At 40.0% G+C, this 18,004-nt stretch overlaps 1 protein-coding gene across 1 annotated transcript in view; it reads right to left on the reverse strand.

The window, feature by feature from the left end:
• Window positions 1-18,004, reverse strand: part of brinp2 (bone morphogenetic protein/retinoic acid inducible neural-specific 2) — a 200,932-nt gene that overhangs the window by 111,667 nt on the left and 71,261 nt on the right. The gene's annotated exons all lie outside the window — the stretch shown is intronic.

The raw sequence follows: 18,004 nt of genomic DNA on the forward strand, positions 1-18,004 counted from the left end.
TGCTTTTAGGCATTCAGGACTTATTCTACACCCGGTTTTGCTTTCATTGATGGACACCGCTGTCCGCATATTGCAATGAAAGCCCCAATTTTTAAAGATAGCATAATGCTACTTTAAAAGTTATATTTACCACCTTGGCAAAGCAGCATGAATGTTTTCATGTCTGCCTTGAATGTGAGCATGAAAGGTACTGTCTGCATGTCACAGACAAGTGTAATTACTCCAACAAAACCATGAACAGGAATCAAAGGCAGAAATTGGAAGGACATTCATTTTATTGTGCTGTCATTAAAATCACATTCTACTGACAAGGACCCAGCTCTTGGTTGATATTTACGTGAAAGTGAATGTAACCTCTTGAGACCTGGAAATTCTTTTTTGTCCTCTGTAGTGGACATTAGTTTTTGCTTGATTCCGCTAATAATTTCAGACACACCTGACACTGACCTAAAACATTTAAACATGCAGAGATTTCCTCTCTGTTTTATTGTAATAAAGTTACATTTAAACATTAAGAAAAGTAAAAAGTTTAAGACAGCGTGTGCTACTGTTAATGTTGGCCAAAAAGCAAATTTCAGCAGCTGGCACGGCTCCCCAGTCGTCTGTGCGGACATTTAATTGTGGTAATTTGACTTTTTGCAAATGTGTGTGCATTTGTGTAATATTTTGATCTGAGTGCTAATGCCTTATTATGTATAAAAGCAGCCCTAGATGTGTAAGTTTCTTTAGGACCAGGGTGTTATTATACCACAACCCTTGATTATGTTGGGTTAGGGTTAGGGTTAGGGTTAGGGTTATGTCTAGGTGTCTTTGTGTTGTATGGTTGTTCAGAAGCCTTTTATTCTGACCCAAATGTCAACCAACTGTGGTAAAGACTGCTGTTTTTAATTTTCTGTCACAATCCAAGTTTTCTGAAACCACTAGAAATCATATTTGGAAGATAAGGTGAGGCTGAGGAGGACTGAGATGTGATGTGAGCTGCTTTGGAATCGATCCTGATTGTTGGGCAGGTCATCTTGTGGTACAGTCTGTCCATTTTCTACTGAACCGGACCATTGTTTAAAAAGAATAATAATAATAATATCAAGTTAATATTGAAGGAGACGATAAACAATTAATACTTTATTAGCAAATCAAGTAGTTAAAGAAAATGAAGCAGGGTCATTTTCACATGGACTTCAATATTATCTATTATCTTGCCATTAGAGTCACTTTTGGGTTTATTATCACATCACGCCTTTGGTCAGATATTATCTTATTTCACAAAACCTTCATTCGGAGAACAGTGACAGAGTCTACACAATGTCATAGCTTAAGTTTGATTTGATTTACCTTTGTCATACCAATATATTTGCAGTCATTTAAGACAAAGCCAGAGAACAGAAATGCACATGGGCGGTGTGAATTGTCCTTCTGATTTATGTTATATGCAATTGATTTACCGTGTATGTTCACACCCTCACTTCTCAAATAAATTATTTAAAATATGCTTGGTCATAAAAACAGTAATAGTTGTTCACTTTAGAATCCATTTCCTAATAAGCCAAGAACCTCTCTTTATTCTACTCTTACGTCTGTTAAAACAGCTCTTACATTTCCAACAATGCCTTTAAATGAACTCTACAAAATAAGTTTGGGCAGTAAAGCTACTGAGCTTTAACAGCCTTTCCCTCTCACGATGCCCTGAGCTGCGGTGGCTGGGTCATTAATATCTGCCAGGTGAACCGTCAGTGGTTGTCCAAACACTCACACGCATGCAAACCAGCCTCCTCATCAGTTTGATCACCCGTTCTTATGCAAATAAAGGTCAAATGGAATCCAGTTAGTCTCCCTCCTCGGCCACGGCGCAAGACGCCATTCACCTTGACACGGAATGAATGAGACTCTTCTGAAAACTGTGGTAGCAGCATGGATTCATGTCTGTCGCTGTTACAGATGCCAGAAGAGTGACTTTTATATTTTGATAACAAAATCAATCTGTTAATGTGCCCTAATTTCCCTCTAAATTGGACCACATTTCAACATGAACATCATGTTATATTGAAGAAAATTTGAAACTAAAAACTGAAACGACAAACTCATTGGGAAAATGTTTACAGAGCTAATAAACCAAGTGACAAAACGGGCCATTTTCACATAGACTTCAATATATTTGGACTTCTTTACACAACCACAGTTAGCTGATGGCTGTTACGTGTTGATTGCAGGTTTAAGGCTCTACAGGAGGGGTGTCAAACTCAATCATGTAAGGGGCCAAAACTCATAGCACACATTAGGTTACAGGGAAAAAAAAAATGTGTTGAACAGATTAAAACTAACCAGATTTTGAATAAAAATATAAATTGAAACAGACAGAATAAAATATTTTGCCCCTAAAAATAAACAGTTCTCCATGAAAATGTATAGTGAAAACATAAATACATCCATCTTCTACTGCTTTTTCCGTTTCGTGGGGCTGCCAATTCCAGGTCACATTGGGCAAGGGACGGGGTACACTCTGGACAGGTCACCACTCAATCCCAGGGCCAATACACAAAGACAAACAGAGACGAACAACTACTCATGCTCACATTCACACCTACTGTGAATTTAGAGTCACCAGTTAAACTAGACATGCATGTCTTCGGAAGGTGGGAGGAAACCAGAGTACCCGGAGGAAGCCTATACAGGCACAGTGAGTAAATGCAAACTCCACACAGAAAGTCCCCAGGCCCAGGAACCGAACCTGTAATCTTATTGTGGGGCGACCACTATGCCGGCATAGCATACATACACATTTTTATTTTTTTATTCTCAAATTACAGCCACCTTAGCTCCACAAATAAGACACTGTTTTGTACACAGTTGGAAACATCCACAGATGCCTGATTGGTGTGTCATCAGGGAAGCTGAAATTAGGGTTCTTGCGGAGAGCCTTTTGTTCAGCACGGCAACTGTTTTGCTGCATTATGGAATTGGTAGTATGAATGTTACAGGCACCTCGACGAGCCATTAAAAATTAGACAATTGAAATGATCTTGTTGGCCGACTATGATTGTATCCTGGGCTAGATGTGGCCCTCGGGCCTTGAGTTTGACACGTGCTCTACAGGAAGCACTTCACTTCAGAGATCTTGAGTCCATGCCTGTTTTATGGACAGCTCATAGTCTGTCCACTTAAAGCAGAGCATCAGGATGCTGAACATTGGTGAGTATTGATCTTGGAGTCTGCTATGTTTTGGAAGAGGGAAAAAGACTTGGAGTATTAAAATCAGAGTCAGGTTGTAGTTACAGTTGGACAGTGTACATGTTTACTTAAGGTAACAAGAATTAATAATTGACAAGCATATCACGGTGAAGACTGGGAGCAGTTTGCTGTCTGCAAAGCCAAGGCACTTACAACAATGAGTGGAGACAGGTCAAAGGTCAGGCGTTAAGGAAGCCATTCATATCAACATGAAAGATTAATCATCATTAAGTTTATATTGGTCTTTCTGTAAGCTCCAGAGAAAGAAAAAAAATAACAGCAAATATAAATAACAAAACGCACCAAATATGGTGAATCTAAAAAAGTTTGCTCTTCATTAAAGAACAAAGCACAACCCCAAAAAACAAAATAGTATTGCTGTGATAATTAAAGTAATTGAGGGATGGAGCTAAACAGCACATTTCTTGGAGTTTTGCTTGAGGATGAAAAAACGCTTATTACTATTAATAAAGCAAGAGAAAGTGATTAATCTACAATGAAGCCTCCCTTTTGTGCCATTGAAAGCGCATTTAGTCATTTATCAGTATATGAATAATATACAAGGAAATAATATAACTGACCCAGAAACATAAAAAGCTGCTACATAAGGCAGAGTAATTTTTATTCTACATTGTGCATTTCTTCTTCTTTTCTTTTTTCCCCCTATATTTGCAACACTAAACAACAAAAACTTTTACTGTATATACAACGTGTATATTTTGAGAGTGTAATATAGCTGTGCGTGTATGCACGTGTTTATAGCGTGAGCTGGGATCGTCTCCATCACCCCCCGTGACCCGGCCATGAACAAGCAGTTGAAGATGAAAGAATGAATGTATATTCTGACCCTGAGAGTCGGGGCCACAGCATGAAAAGTGGGACTTACTCATGTAATCTCAATATCTTGCCATTATTATGGTATATAAATACAAATTATAATAATAATAATGAATCATATTGTGCCAATGTATTTGTGATATGATGTCCTGCAACAGAAAATCCTCAGAATGGGGTTATAGTTAGAATAGTATATATTATATTTTAGTGGTACTTGTCTTTTTTGTAGCATTAACAATTGACCTACCCTAAGCTTTACTGATGATTTAGATTTTTTTAATTGTTTAAATTACTTAAATTGCTCATGCATTAAATAACTTATAAGTAAACAATCATAAAAATTTTCTAAAGGTTGCCATTCATGTCAACATTTGGAATAAATGCTTATATTTTTTTGCTGGCTGTAATTAACATTAACTAATAAATATGAATATGGGAGGAGCCCAGAAACATGGAGATAGAACATGTCACCTCAGTGAGCACGAGATCTCTGAACAGAGAGATGAAGAAGAAGAAGGAGAAGATGGTATCAAGAAGATACCAGCCAGAATAAGCTTCTCTCTATCTCTCCCACTCTAAACCCGAGGTAGTTGGCTGCCCCCCCGAGCCTGGTTCTGCCTCTTAAAGAGAGTTTTTCCTTGCCGCTGTGCCAAGGGTTAGGGTTAGGGTTGGGGGGGATCTGTTGGGTCTCTTTAAATAATTTTATGAAGAGTTTGGTCTGGACCTGCTCTATATGTAAAGTGCCTTGATGTAACTTTATTATGATTTGGTGCTATACAAATAAATCTGATTTGATTTGATTTGATTGTCCACCTTAATGTCTCACTGTCATGCAACCACATGATGGCAAACCTCAGTTATCACGAGGAATGCTTCAGAAAAACAAAGTCAAGGTCATCAACGTTGCCGAGGCCTCAGAGAGTTAGTGATTTAACAAATATCTGATGGAGCAGACAGCTACTGATGCTGATGATGGCCAAAACAAAAACTGCTCAGTCACTAATCAGATGGGAGGCAGAACAGAACAGAGAAATCACTATGGCAAGAACTACGTCACTGTCAATAAGCCAGCTAATAACCGTGTTGCTTGATATACTAAATATAACAGGGTTATTATTGTTATCAGTATTAAAAAATTGAACTTTGTGTTCTCATGATCGGACATGTCAGGATTCTATACAGTTTTTGAACTTACCAAAAAGCTGATCATTTTTTCTTTTTTTTTTACTTCATGATAAAAAAAAAAGTACTTTCGTCAATGCATTTTAAATTGTTGTTGAGATTGTTGGGTATATGTGATGAAGTGCTGGGACAGAGACAAGTACGTGCACAATGTCATCATACAAGGATACACAAGATGAATCACTCTAAGGTCAAAAACTGGAAATGGGTTTTATTAAATGTGGAAAGTTCTGGTTTGTTTGAAAGTCAGGCGTTAAGTGCAAATGTGCAAAGTGGCCTCACAGTGTCAATGCTCGTGTTTGCTCGTGTGTTTGGACAAGCACATCAACACCCGCCTACATATTTCATCACACAACAGCTCAGGTGTGAACTCGATGCATCCAACACCAAACTCCCTCGAATGTTCGTTCTATTTAGTCAAAGCAGCCAAACTGGGTAGTTTTTTTTTTTTTTTTCTTTTCAGGTAACACTTGAAAAAGAATTTGCTGTGTCCTTCAGGAAAGTACACTCTCACTCCTCAATCCACTGTTAATGTCTTGCCACACTGCCAAATCAGCATATCAGAATGGATATGTAGAGCAGTGGAAGATGCTTTAAGTGGATTGGGAAGCTAAGTATTCCCTGTTTATCCTACAAACAAATTAGAGAATTAATTTCAGGTGGATAAATGCAGGCTTAGACATGAAAAAAAAAAAAAAAAAACAATACTCAGGGCGCTGCATTTTTAATTTTCGCTCCCTGCGCCAGGAGATTACTGCAGTCTGAAAAGGCAATTAGTAAAGTCATCTGTCAAGCGAATGTATTTATGCAGCTAAAAGCAGGACTGATGCTTAATCAATGGGACAATAGGTTGTTGTCGTTGCATGTACTTTATGGCCCTGAGGTAAAGCCGGTGCAAATTAAAAATAAGCCACTTTCTGGAAATATAATTTCTCTATTTGTTGTCTTGGAAAAAAAACAAAGATAATATAGCATCAAAATGTGTTCATTTGTTTCTGTTTTAACATAGTGACTTATTTCGGGGTGATGACATCAACACGTATCCTGCTGTACGCTTCTTCAGCTTCTGGTTATTATTTACTCTGCTGATTTTGTAAAGCAAAAGTGAGAGGGAAAGCTAAGCGCAGGGAAATACAGGACAGCCAAATGAATGTTTGGCTTGATGACCATGAGTTTATGCCTTATGCAGCACATTCACTGCTGTAACACTCCTTATTCTCTCTCTCCTCTTAAGTTCTTTCTCAGATGAACTTCCTTTGTGCAACATATTTTATTTCTATCTGACGTACTTCTCATCTTCAAGTATCATCTTTTGCCAATCATTTCGCAGATAAATGTCTAAAAGGGAGGTTAAAAAAATATATATGTTAAAAGACGGGAAAAACTGCTCTCAGTGACTTTTGACCATGAAATGATTGTTGGTGAGCCCTCTTGGGCTTTTCAGTGGCAACAGTCAGAAACAAAAACATCCTGTGAGCAGCAAACTCTTTGTAAGCGAGAAAGGTCACAGGAAAATTGTGAGACCGGTGGGAGGTGACAAAATATGCCGATGCACTGCTATATGTGCACGGTGGGTGCGGTATCGATCAAACTACGATCATCTGGGCCTTCTGCCTCTTGATGCAATTATTCATTCATTCATCTTCTACCGCTTATACATTTCCGGTTTGCAGGGGCTGCTGGAGCCAATCCCAGCTCACATTGGGTGAGGGCAGGGTGCACCCTGGACAGGTCGCCAGTCCATTACAGACAGACAACCAGTCATACCCAGACCCAAAACGAATCTGCCACCTTCTTGTTGTGAGACAACAGCGCTAACCACTATGCCGCTGTGCTGCCCTCGATGCAACATTTTTTTTCATGATAAAAATTCATCAAATGATCAATCAGTTAACATGCCCTGATCCATCCTCTACTTTATGATCCATTTTGCTCTAAATGGAACCATCATTTTAAAATGAGCATCATGTTGTATTTAATAACATTTGAAATATTGGAGACTGAGACTATGGAATGATTAGAAAAATGATTACTGACATATTTCTGACCAGTGGAGTTGCTGGTGACCATTATATAGAATGCAGGTTTAAGGCTGCGTAGTGCTGGCTTTAAAATGTCAACCCTGTGCTCAACACCATTCAAATCCTTTACAGTACACACATTACATACAACACCATTCAAATCCTTTACAGTACACACATATATGCCCTCTGATACCAATAGTTATTATTTGATGTGTCCATTGACACCATATGTGTAGTTGCTTCATTGTGATGGTCCCTCTTCAGGCCTGCAGGCGATGAGTAGCTCAATCGGCAGCATGAAGAACACCAGGACCTAGTGTGGAGAGAGGACGGTTTCTTTCATCTTTTTTTTTTTTTTTTTTTTTTTTTTGAAAGAGTCCTCTGAGTTATTTCTCCTGCAGATTCTACATTTTGGTTGAGAATGAATTCATTTTTAGAATATACATGACTGCCATATTTTAATTGCAGTCTAAAAATACATATAGCAGAGTATATGTGTTGAAAATTCCTAGAATACTTTGTGGGATTTGCCTTTTAAATTATTTTCTGTAACATCTTAAAACATCAGCTCACAGAGAAGTAAGGAATCCCCATAATTGCCAGGCCTCTTTTCCTCTGAGACTCCTTTATTAATTATAAGATGCATAAAACATGCCACAAATGCCAGTGAGACAATAGAAGGAAAGTGTGAATTTTTAGCCCTGACATTTAATGTTCATTTTGCATTATTCACACACCCTTTGTGTACTTGGCCTTTTCTCTGCCCCAACTCGGGGGAGCAGGGGAGAGGTGAAATAAAATGGCACGGAAATCCGTATTGGAGGTGGAGGAGGAAGAAGACACCGACAAGGAGGAGCAAGGCAGTGAGGTCTTCAAGGTGGAATGGAAAAATCGACCACATGTCGACATGCTTAAATAGCATCTCAGAGATGAAAGCAAGTCAAGGGTCGCTTATGTTTATTGGATTTTTTTTCCCCATTGCCTTCACTGGGCTGAGCAAGTAAGGAGTGAGCTGTTGTATTATGTTTGCGCAAAGGTGACGGGGGCCACGGAGAAACGGCGCAAATAAGAAAGTGGGAATGAAATGGGGATGGGCGGGCGGAGGAAGACAAACATGGAACCAGCAAGAAAAAAAGGAAAAAAAAAAAAGCTCTTTGAAAGCTGAAGCTTGTTCCCCCATGATTATGCTCCTTACGCCTCCCACCCAGACACCGAGTGACCAAGCCAAAGGCTGAGGCTTTGACCTCCTGACTCATCTGAGTGATTCCTGCTTTAGTTGGTCGAGGCAAAGAATTCTGTTGGGAGGCTGGTGTCCTATTTTAAAATTACATCTTGGCCTTTTTTTTTTTTTCGCTGTGGAGAAATAAACCTAGTCCGGAAATCATCAGTGTACTGTGTGTGTACTGCAATTACTGCAGCTGGATGCCCTTATTGGATCTGACACACATATGTGTTTCATGCTCACTTTTAGCTCCAGACCTGTGCATCTCAATGTGTGTGTGTGTGTGTGCATATGCTGCCCAGCACCTGTCTGGGCCTTTGGCAAACGGTAGAACAGGTGGAGGTCCATCAACATTAGAGGCAAGCTGTACTCCTCAACCCCAGCAGCTTACTACTCACCTCTCAGCGTTTATGCGAGTCAGCAGCAATAGCCAAGCCAGATGCACACCTGCTCCCACCAGCCCACCCTCCCTCCTTCATTCTGTAATTCAGACTCACCACAAACTGAAGTTGGGAAGCGGCAGAGGAAAGAGGAGAGGTGGATGAAAGCTGAAGATGGAGGGTGGATGCTGACAGGAAGGGATGATGGTTGAAGAGAGACAAACAGGGAGGTTAAAGGAGAGCAACAGGAGGCTCCACAGATGAATGTGAGGGGACAAGGAAAAGAGAAAGGAAGAGAATGAGGGAGATGGAGACTGCCTCAGATCCACATTCACATGTGGACTTGGGCTGAGGATTTGAATAGCAAAGACCGGCTGGCTGGATGGGTGAAAGTGGATGCCAGATTTTTCTGCATGGACCTTTTGATGAAAGGTTGGACTTTGTGAAAAGGACAAGGAAATAGGAGGTTCTCTATGCGCTTGGCTTGATCATCAGCTTGGTGAAACCCTGCATAACTTCTAAAATTCAGCTGCTTCTTTTATTTGGTTAAAATTTGAATATTTCATTCATTTCTACTTCCTACATGAGGTGAACATGAGATGGTTCAACTGGACATGTGCTTAAAGTACGACCCCTCTCTCCCCCAATAAGACACGTGGCCAGTGAGGTGGCTTTGGCGTAGTGGACACACAAATTATTCATAAAACATATATATATATATATATATTTTTTTTTTTTTACTGTTTGCGCCACTACCTTAAATAAACATTAGCGGAGTACAGACTGTGGGGTGTACAGTACCATGTTGAAGGCCTGCGCACTACCAGACCACAGACACAGGTTAAAGGCATCATGGAGGTTTGTTTTTTTTTTTTTGTTTTCTTTTAACATTACCTTTTAAAAACATTTAACTTTAGTTTTAATCACCCAAATCCACCGTTTGTGAGAAACACGCTAAATGAATGTATTTCCTCTTAAAACACATGCTGGCAAATGAAAACTACCTTTGATTTTATTTTTTGTCTTCTTCTTCAGTCTTTTTTGGACCTATTAGATACATAGTTAAGAATTCATCGCAATAAAAATGATACAGGGTATTTTGAGGGGGTATTAAATGGAGAAATCATTACTCGCATCCCTGATGAAAAGGCTTGAGTGCTCAGACTTGCAGCATCCATCCAATGACCAATTCATCAAACAGGGAGGTGGCCTGTGTGTGTGTGTCTCTAACCTGCAAGAGTGTTAGTCTGTCATGTGATGTGGTTCTTTGCAGAAGGTAATATTTGCCAAGTGACTCAATCAGGCTTCTTTCTAGGAATTGCATTTGTGGAATTCCAATCTGATTTTCAAGATGTCATCATCTGAATGAACAGAATAATCAAGAAAAACTAGTCAAGTAAATCACTAAAACCAGTCACATTAACCGTCAGCATTGGGAAATGATTTATAAATATTCTGAAAATAAACTTGACGGGTTTGGATGAAATGCCAGCTCTTGCCACTCACTGTAGGCAAACAGAAGCACTCCAGGCCTAATGTAACAGACTCTAGTGTCTCTTAGCAGACCTCCACAATCTGTCTGCAACCAATTAAGCCACTTCAACTCATGTCCATCTTTCTTTCCTTAATTTTTGTGTGCTTTTTTTTTTTTTTTTTTCTAAGGCTGACACAGGTTCTCAAAGCAGCTTGTTGACAAACCCAAGGAACGAGAGCTATTTCTTCATTAAAACAGGAAAAATGTTGATCGTGGTACGAGAGCAAACTCCTACATGTAGCTGTCACTATTTTATGAGGCCTTCTCAAAAGATAACTACGAAGCCTTCACATCCTGATATTGCCTAATTTTTAATTTGTTGCTGTCACTGAAAATAAGCAGAAAACTGGATAAGCATAACAGAAAAGCTTTCAATTAAAAGGTGCGACAGGATAAATCAGCTGAGGACAAAAAAAAGGGGCTGTGGAGGTGATTTTGTGTGGGAACATTATTTTCCTGAAAGACTATAATTATTTTTTTTTACGGAGTCACTGAGCCTACAGACTGAATCCAGTTTTGAACAAGCAGGGAACACCCCCCCATCAGTTACACATCCACACATAATACACGGATAAGCACTGCTGGGTTAAGAAGCAGCAGAGCAAGCAATAATGTCAGTGCAGAGCATAATGCCAATAAAGTTGGAGGACAGTGTGGTTAGTTAGTAGAACCGCTACAAATTATATGCTGCGCTTGCTCCCTCTTTGTCCATACGTGTGTGCATGTGTATGTGTGTATTGAGAGGCGGGGGTGTCTTATCAGTGCATTCCCTGGCAAAACTCCAGCTAAACAAACAAACAGCCATATGGTCAATTAAGGCCCATCAATACCTCTGTTAACATCTTTACCGGCTGATAATTAAGAAAATAGCAGCGTGTCAGCAGCGGACGCCAAAGAAAGTCACACAACCCCACCTCACATATTCAACCAGCTGATCAGTATCACAAAGTCAGGAAACAGCATCAGTGTTACTTTTCACACAATGCACCAAGTCTTTCAATTGCACTTCTATTACATTTTCAAGAATAAAAGCAGTATTTCTAAAATTTTGATAAAGTACAATACCGAATTGCAATTGTTTCCATTGAATGTTGTTTTGCAAAAAATTCTTGTAAAGTCTAGTCTTGTGATATCCCGTAACTTTCGTAAAATCTCTTCCTGTGAGACTCCACTTCAAGCAAGATTGACAAAACAATTTTCTAATTCCTATGACTGAACTGGTCACATGAACTCCTACATCATGTCCGGGCTGTAAATGCAAAAATAAATGTTTCCATTACACTTTTGCAATAGTTGAGGGGTTTTTCGAAATTTAGATGTTTCCATTACCAGTTTTTTATTTTGATATTTGGGTTTTGCGCATTCCCAGGGATAATGGAAATGCACCAAGTGTTATTAAATCATAAGAATATTATTGAAAACATTACAATGAATGTGAGTTCAGTGCTACAGAAAAATAGAAACTGCACGGATAATGTATACAGATTTTTAGAGGTAGGTGTCTGAATTTTGGACACAAAACAACATTTGAGGTTTTACTGGCATATGTGACAGTGCAGAGACTTCATCATGGCAGTAGAAGCACATGTCCTCAGCACCAGATCCATTGGGGCAGGGTTCATCCAAGGCAGACAGGCCACAAGGTGCAGGCTCCTGACACAGTTCTGCAGATAGTAACCGGGTGCACGGCGCAAGGTGGATACTGAAAGGCATAACTGACGGGCTGGGTTAGTGTATGTGTGCATGCATGTGCGCATGGTATTGATTACAAGTCCCTAAACCAAGATGGGGCACACCACCAGAAATGGTTGAACAACAGCTCTATGGTCTGGTGGGAATTTAACTTCCAGACCGAGGAAAGAGCTGACAGGGAGCAGAAGAGGGCAGGTGTGATAGATGTAGCAATCCCAGCTGACAATAAGAAGGAGCCAAAGAGGAGAAAGAGTGACTGGAACAGATGTGAAAATCCAAATACGTCCCAGTGGTAACTCACGGCCTCTAGCCCTCTTAAATTCCGCATTTAGGCCTTTCCATTCTTTCACGCCTTTGTGTTTTTTATCATAAAGTTGTAAATTTCAAAATTTATGAAATGGTGATAACATCTTCTCATCCATGTCTCTCTCCATCTTTATTCTGTCTCTACATTAAACCCAGTCAACCTTCTCCTCACTATGAGATCAGAAAAATACAGGATTGATCCCAGAGACTTTGGCTACAGCAGCAGCTGACAGTGATGACTCTGAATGAGACACCGATTGGCCGTAACACCATCCTCTGCAGCCAACGGGAGTGTCCAATGTAAAGACGTCATTAGCAAAGATGGAGGGTGAGCACGAATGCTCCAGTCAAAAAGTCAGACTGATCTAAATCTTAGCTGACTTGACACTGACAACTGTGTTAATGAAAGTAAATGTCTCAAATTGGACCGGGGCTTGTTAGAAAGATGTGATTCTCTAGTTTAAGGGGGAAAGCAACAGCATGTCTTTAGCTGAAGCTATCAGAGAAATAATTCACAATAACTCTACAGACAACTTGATTTTTGAAGCCTATATGTTCATCAGGGAGCATTAGAGGCTGTGACTCCCAGAGAAGCAAATACCCAGAGGAGTGCAGTCTGGGGAACAACTGGGAGACCAAGCATGAGAATGACACTCACCACCCCCACATGGGGATATGAAATGTAAAATTTTTCATTAACTTGGTTCTGCTAATGCTTTACAGAAGCCAGTCCAGTTACTGTATATCTGCCAGTGCCAACATGCTGGAGATGTATAATGTCCTTTTGTTAGATGTCATCCCTATTAAATTAGAATTGAATTGCATCATTAGCAGAGCACCTCCGGACTATATGTCTGAGAAATAAATAGAAAGCGAGAGAGGCACAAACACCTACTCGCATCACCCGCTAATTTGAACGTCTGGGTAGCTGTCATGTTACAGTCTCATTCATTAGGCCCCCTGCAACATTGTCGTCAGATGCTGGAGCAGAGACTTTATAAATAATAACGTAAAACGAGTCACCAGGGAGCTTTAAAACGCAATAAGTCTTAAGTTTATGATGACCTGCCTAAAACTGTTTAGAATCGGGGAAGCCATCTCATTTCCGTCCACAGTAATTGGTTTCAGGATGTATTGATAATGGTATTAAAAGGTACGGTGTGAAGTACGTATAGGACCCTGGCGCACAGAACAGCCAAAAAATAGCACACTGATGAGCTTTTCTGCTCATATTAAGAGGGGTAGAGATGTTTATTACAAAGGTGGTATTAATTACACAATGTGCTTCAGCATCAGAATGACTAATTGCCAGACCAATTTTACATGAAATATGAGCAAGACACCTTTCATCAAAGGTTTGATTACTGGTTGGTGTTATACTCAGTGTTAGCAGCGTCACAGTCCCATGATTCTTAAGGAGAAACAAATAAATCACCTTTTCATCAAAACTATTCTGAATCTATTAATTCAGACTGAAAGACTAGAAAAATCCATGAGTTGAATTTAAAGGGTGTGAAGGGGGGAGGACTGAACCATATTGTTAGTAATTTCTTATTTCTAAAAAGAATCGTTTAGAGGTCTTCAGTAGATGTAAACCTTCTTTATATAAACCCACATTAGACCTTGCTGTCTTTCTTAGTCGCCCGTCTGTTATTTCCCCCCCTCCCTCATTAGTTCCCATCTCCACCCCCCGCTGTCATTTTTCTCCGTCTATGGCTGCTCAATTACGCAAGCTGCTCACCACTGACTCAACCCCATAAAGTCCCTATATGCATACTGCAACATCTCCTTTATTAGTTGCTAGCTAGTTTAATCCTTTCCAAATAGGTCCACACAGAGTCAATTGGCCCTCATCTGACATTCTGCCAGCAACAGTAGAAAAGCAAATTCTGGTAATTGAAAGGTCCGTGAGGGGATGTGGATCTGAAATTACACCATGCTGCACAGAAATGTAGAAGTACCTGAGGCTATGCTTAGAATATCCAGTGGGCTCCAAATGACTGAGACTTCTTTCCTTTGAATATGAATATGAAGATTCATCAAAAATGGGATTCATATTAATCCAATGTTCTTGTAGCTGAACAATCAGCTTCCTGTGTATTCTGATAGATTTTGACATTTGTTCTGAAAAGTGAAGCCAAGGCTTCTCTATAGAGCACAGAGCAGGTTAGATCCAGCCCTCGCTTTTCCATAACTCCACCTTCTCCTCCAAATATTGGTTTCTTCTCCTGGTTTGAAAAGCCAAAATGGATGCTGTCCAAATTACAAAGGTCAGCAAACAGTGCGCAATGTAACATGGATGTTATGAACATAACAAACCCAAACAAAAGCATGACTTTGCAGCTGTAAATCCGTTAAAGAGCCTTTAAATATATATCAGCGCATTGTTTTAGTTTGACAAACTTTGCTTTTTGAGGTTCTTTTCACTTAGTAAATTGCTTTGAACATTAGCGTATGCCAAAAGAGCATAATGTCATATAATGACTGCAGGCAGTCTGCCCAGCACCAATTGACAGACAGACTTGTTGGTGGCCTGCTGGTAAACGTAGTATAGTATTGGCAAGGTGAAGCAGCAGACACTTTTTCAAGAGTTGCTTGAAAGGCAGAACTAAAAGAGTGTGAATCATTGTCAGCTACAGCCAGAAGCACATAATGACACGAGTGCTATGCTGCTACATATCTAGTCCATGTGGGAGAGTTTTAAGTTGTTTTTTTTTTTTTTTTGAGCATTATGTAACTGAAGAAAAACAATAACACAATGATATGATGCCAGCACGTCAGGAGGGAGGGATTGAATTTCAGAAAAAAAAAAAAAAAAAAAAAATCAAACCTACGTTCTATACAGGCAAGCGAGACCTGACTGGAAGGAGGTGGGACATCATAAAGTTCCTGACGGCTGGTCTTAAGGCTCAGTTTCTGAATACAGGCTATGAGCATTTCTCTGTGAACTGAGACCTTTGCTACTTTCATTTTAATTTTTCTTTTTCTGTCTGGGAGGAGGTATTCATTCTCCAGGAGGGCCACAGCAGATATTTCAGGTTATTTGTTCTATCTGCTGTTGGCTTTCTGAACAATTTGTAGAACATATGCACGTCTAAACTGAATTATCATGGCATGCACTGTATTTGAGGCTCAGTATTTATGCAGTTTATTTGGCTGGATGATTTGAGTCAATTGCTCACTACTGCTGCAAACCAAATAAAGACTCTCTTTATCTACACTACTCATACAGCATGACCTTTAAAATATAAATTTTTTCGATACTTCTGTATCTCAAGTAACTATTCAATAGTAGCCCATCTTCCCCTTTGCTCTTGTTTTTAAAACTCATTTAAAATCGTTTTACAGCCAAATGTAAGTGAGGTCTGTTTGGTGCCTTGAAGTTGACATAATAAAAACAAGCAACTTGTGTGATGTACAGGAATTTTATTCGAGCACACAAGCATTTGTGGGGCCGTTGGAGGTAATACAACAGAATTAAAGGTCACACATGGCAGTATCATAGTTAGTAATTACCAAGTCACCCCAAGCTGATGCTAAATATAATCAATGTTGCATTGCAGCCACAGAACACTGTTGAGTGCACAAAAATTGTTCACAACCTCTTAGCTGAACTGTTCTCAGTGGAGCAAAATCTTTACATATAAAAATGGTTGGCGGATAATTGAATGAGCATCCAGCCCCTTGTGGGCCATCATATGCTTATCAGTCTGACCACATAGGGTAATAGGGCAGGGATGCAATTAGTAGTGGTCCAAATGTAGCTGTAATGATTACTCCCACTATTACACAGACAAAAGGTCTTTGACTGAAAACACTAACTAGGCACAAAGTAATTGTGATAATAGCTGGAATGACACACATTGTCCCGGACAAGCAGATTTCTAATGCATTCAGTGCAATGAAGCCACATTGTCAAATAAACACATCCATTAAAGAGCTTACAGTAGCTTTTCTGGCTACGCAGCTGCTTGAGTGAGTAAATGTAAAGAGGAGAAACATAAACATGGGCCGTTTAACCAAACACCACTGCAGTATAGGATTACGATGATATTGGATATTGAAGTCAAGAGGTTAGCGTTTCATCCGTAGATTAATATGCTGATTCATTTTGTGCAATTATTTGCTTTTGTTTTTGTGCTGCAATAGATAATGCCATATTTCATGTTAGCTTGAAGGTTGATTTGGGGTTGATTGATTCTGCCGCTGCCTCAGATTCTTGTTATTCTTTGTATTGCTGAAGAGCCTTGGTGCTGGTGTCACTCTAATACCATTTGGAACGGTCTGATGCCGTTTGTGGCCACGCTGCTGACTGGCAGCATCCATTAAATCAGCTGTGTAGTCACTTCTGCCATTTGCCAATACCGCTAAGTTGACAATAACAACTAATAATGAGTAGAATTAGCCATAGCTGCAGGGAGAGGGCCTTTTAAAGAAATCCATAGATAAACACGCAGCAGATCATTTGCTCAGCATCACTGCCTCCAGTCGCATACAGCCATCAAAAGCTTCCGGGGAGTCTGATACACATTGAGGACAAAGCAAAGCCATGACAAATAGACAGTGTGCCGAATATCCCACTACTTAAACAGAACATCTCAGCTTCAGTTACACTTGTACTCATTCCGTGCTACAAAAACAGAATAAAGCTTCCTCAGGCATTCATTTTTCATCTATCGTCTACCGCTTTTCCATTTCTGGGTTGCGGGAGGCAATTCCAGCCAATTCCACCCTGGACAGGTCACCAGTCCGTAACAGGGCCAACACACAGAGACAGACAGAGGCCAACATCCATCCACGCTCACATTCGCACCTATGGTCAATTTAGTGTCACCAGTTAACCTAAACATGATGTCTTTGGATGGTGAGAGGAAACCCATGCAGACACGGGGAGAACAGAAAGGACCCCTGCCAGGAATAAAACCAATGACCTTCTTATTGTGGGGAGACAGCGCTAACCACTATGCCGTCGTGTTGCCCAGTATTTTTCATATGCAGATGCAATATAACTGGACTTTTTGCTTTACGTTCTTCAGTGCAGTAAAAGCCTGCCAATGCACTCTTCCTTGACATCTTCATTAACTTCTTAGTGTCTTCTTACCACTTTCAATTAATGAGGCAGTTGCAATTAGTATGCCTATTTTGAGTTTCTAAACAAACATTAGGCTGTTCACAGACCTCATGTAGGTTGTAGGCTGTATCGGGGCTAATGGGCCAAACATGATGTCAGATTGAGGCCAGTTACAGTATATAGAGTTGAGAGCTCCCAGTTTGTGAATTGCTTGGGTCCGCGTAGGCAAACACTTTTCTGGAAACAGGTGGATACTAATTCCAATTCCACACACACTGCCCTAGTGCTCCACAACCTTAGGCAATTTTTTATGGAGAGCAGTCAGTTTACTGCAGCCAGATGCTGGACAACATGTGCCCGCTACCTGAGGTGAATTTAGAAGGAGGGGCTAATTAAGTGTGGGAGATTGGCAAGGTTCAAGGGAATGTGCTTTCCTGTGTAAGTTGGGCTTCCATGAAATGTCTGTTTTCAGAAATCTGAAAAGATCCATCCAACTCAAACTGTATCCAACAGTGGATTGTGAGTACATGT

Source organism: Echeneis naucrates, chromosome 17, assembly GCF_900963305.1.
Source record: "Echeneis naucrates chromosome 17, fEcheNa1.1, whole genome shotgun sequence".
NCBI classification, from domain to species: Eukaryota; Metazoa; Chordata; class Actinopteri; order Carangiformes; family Echeneidae; genus Echeneis; species Echeneis naucrates.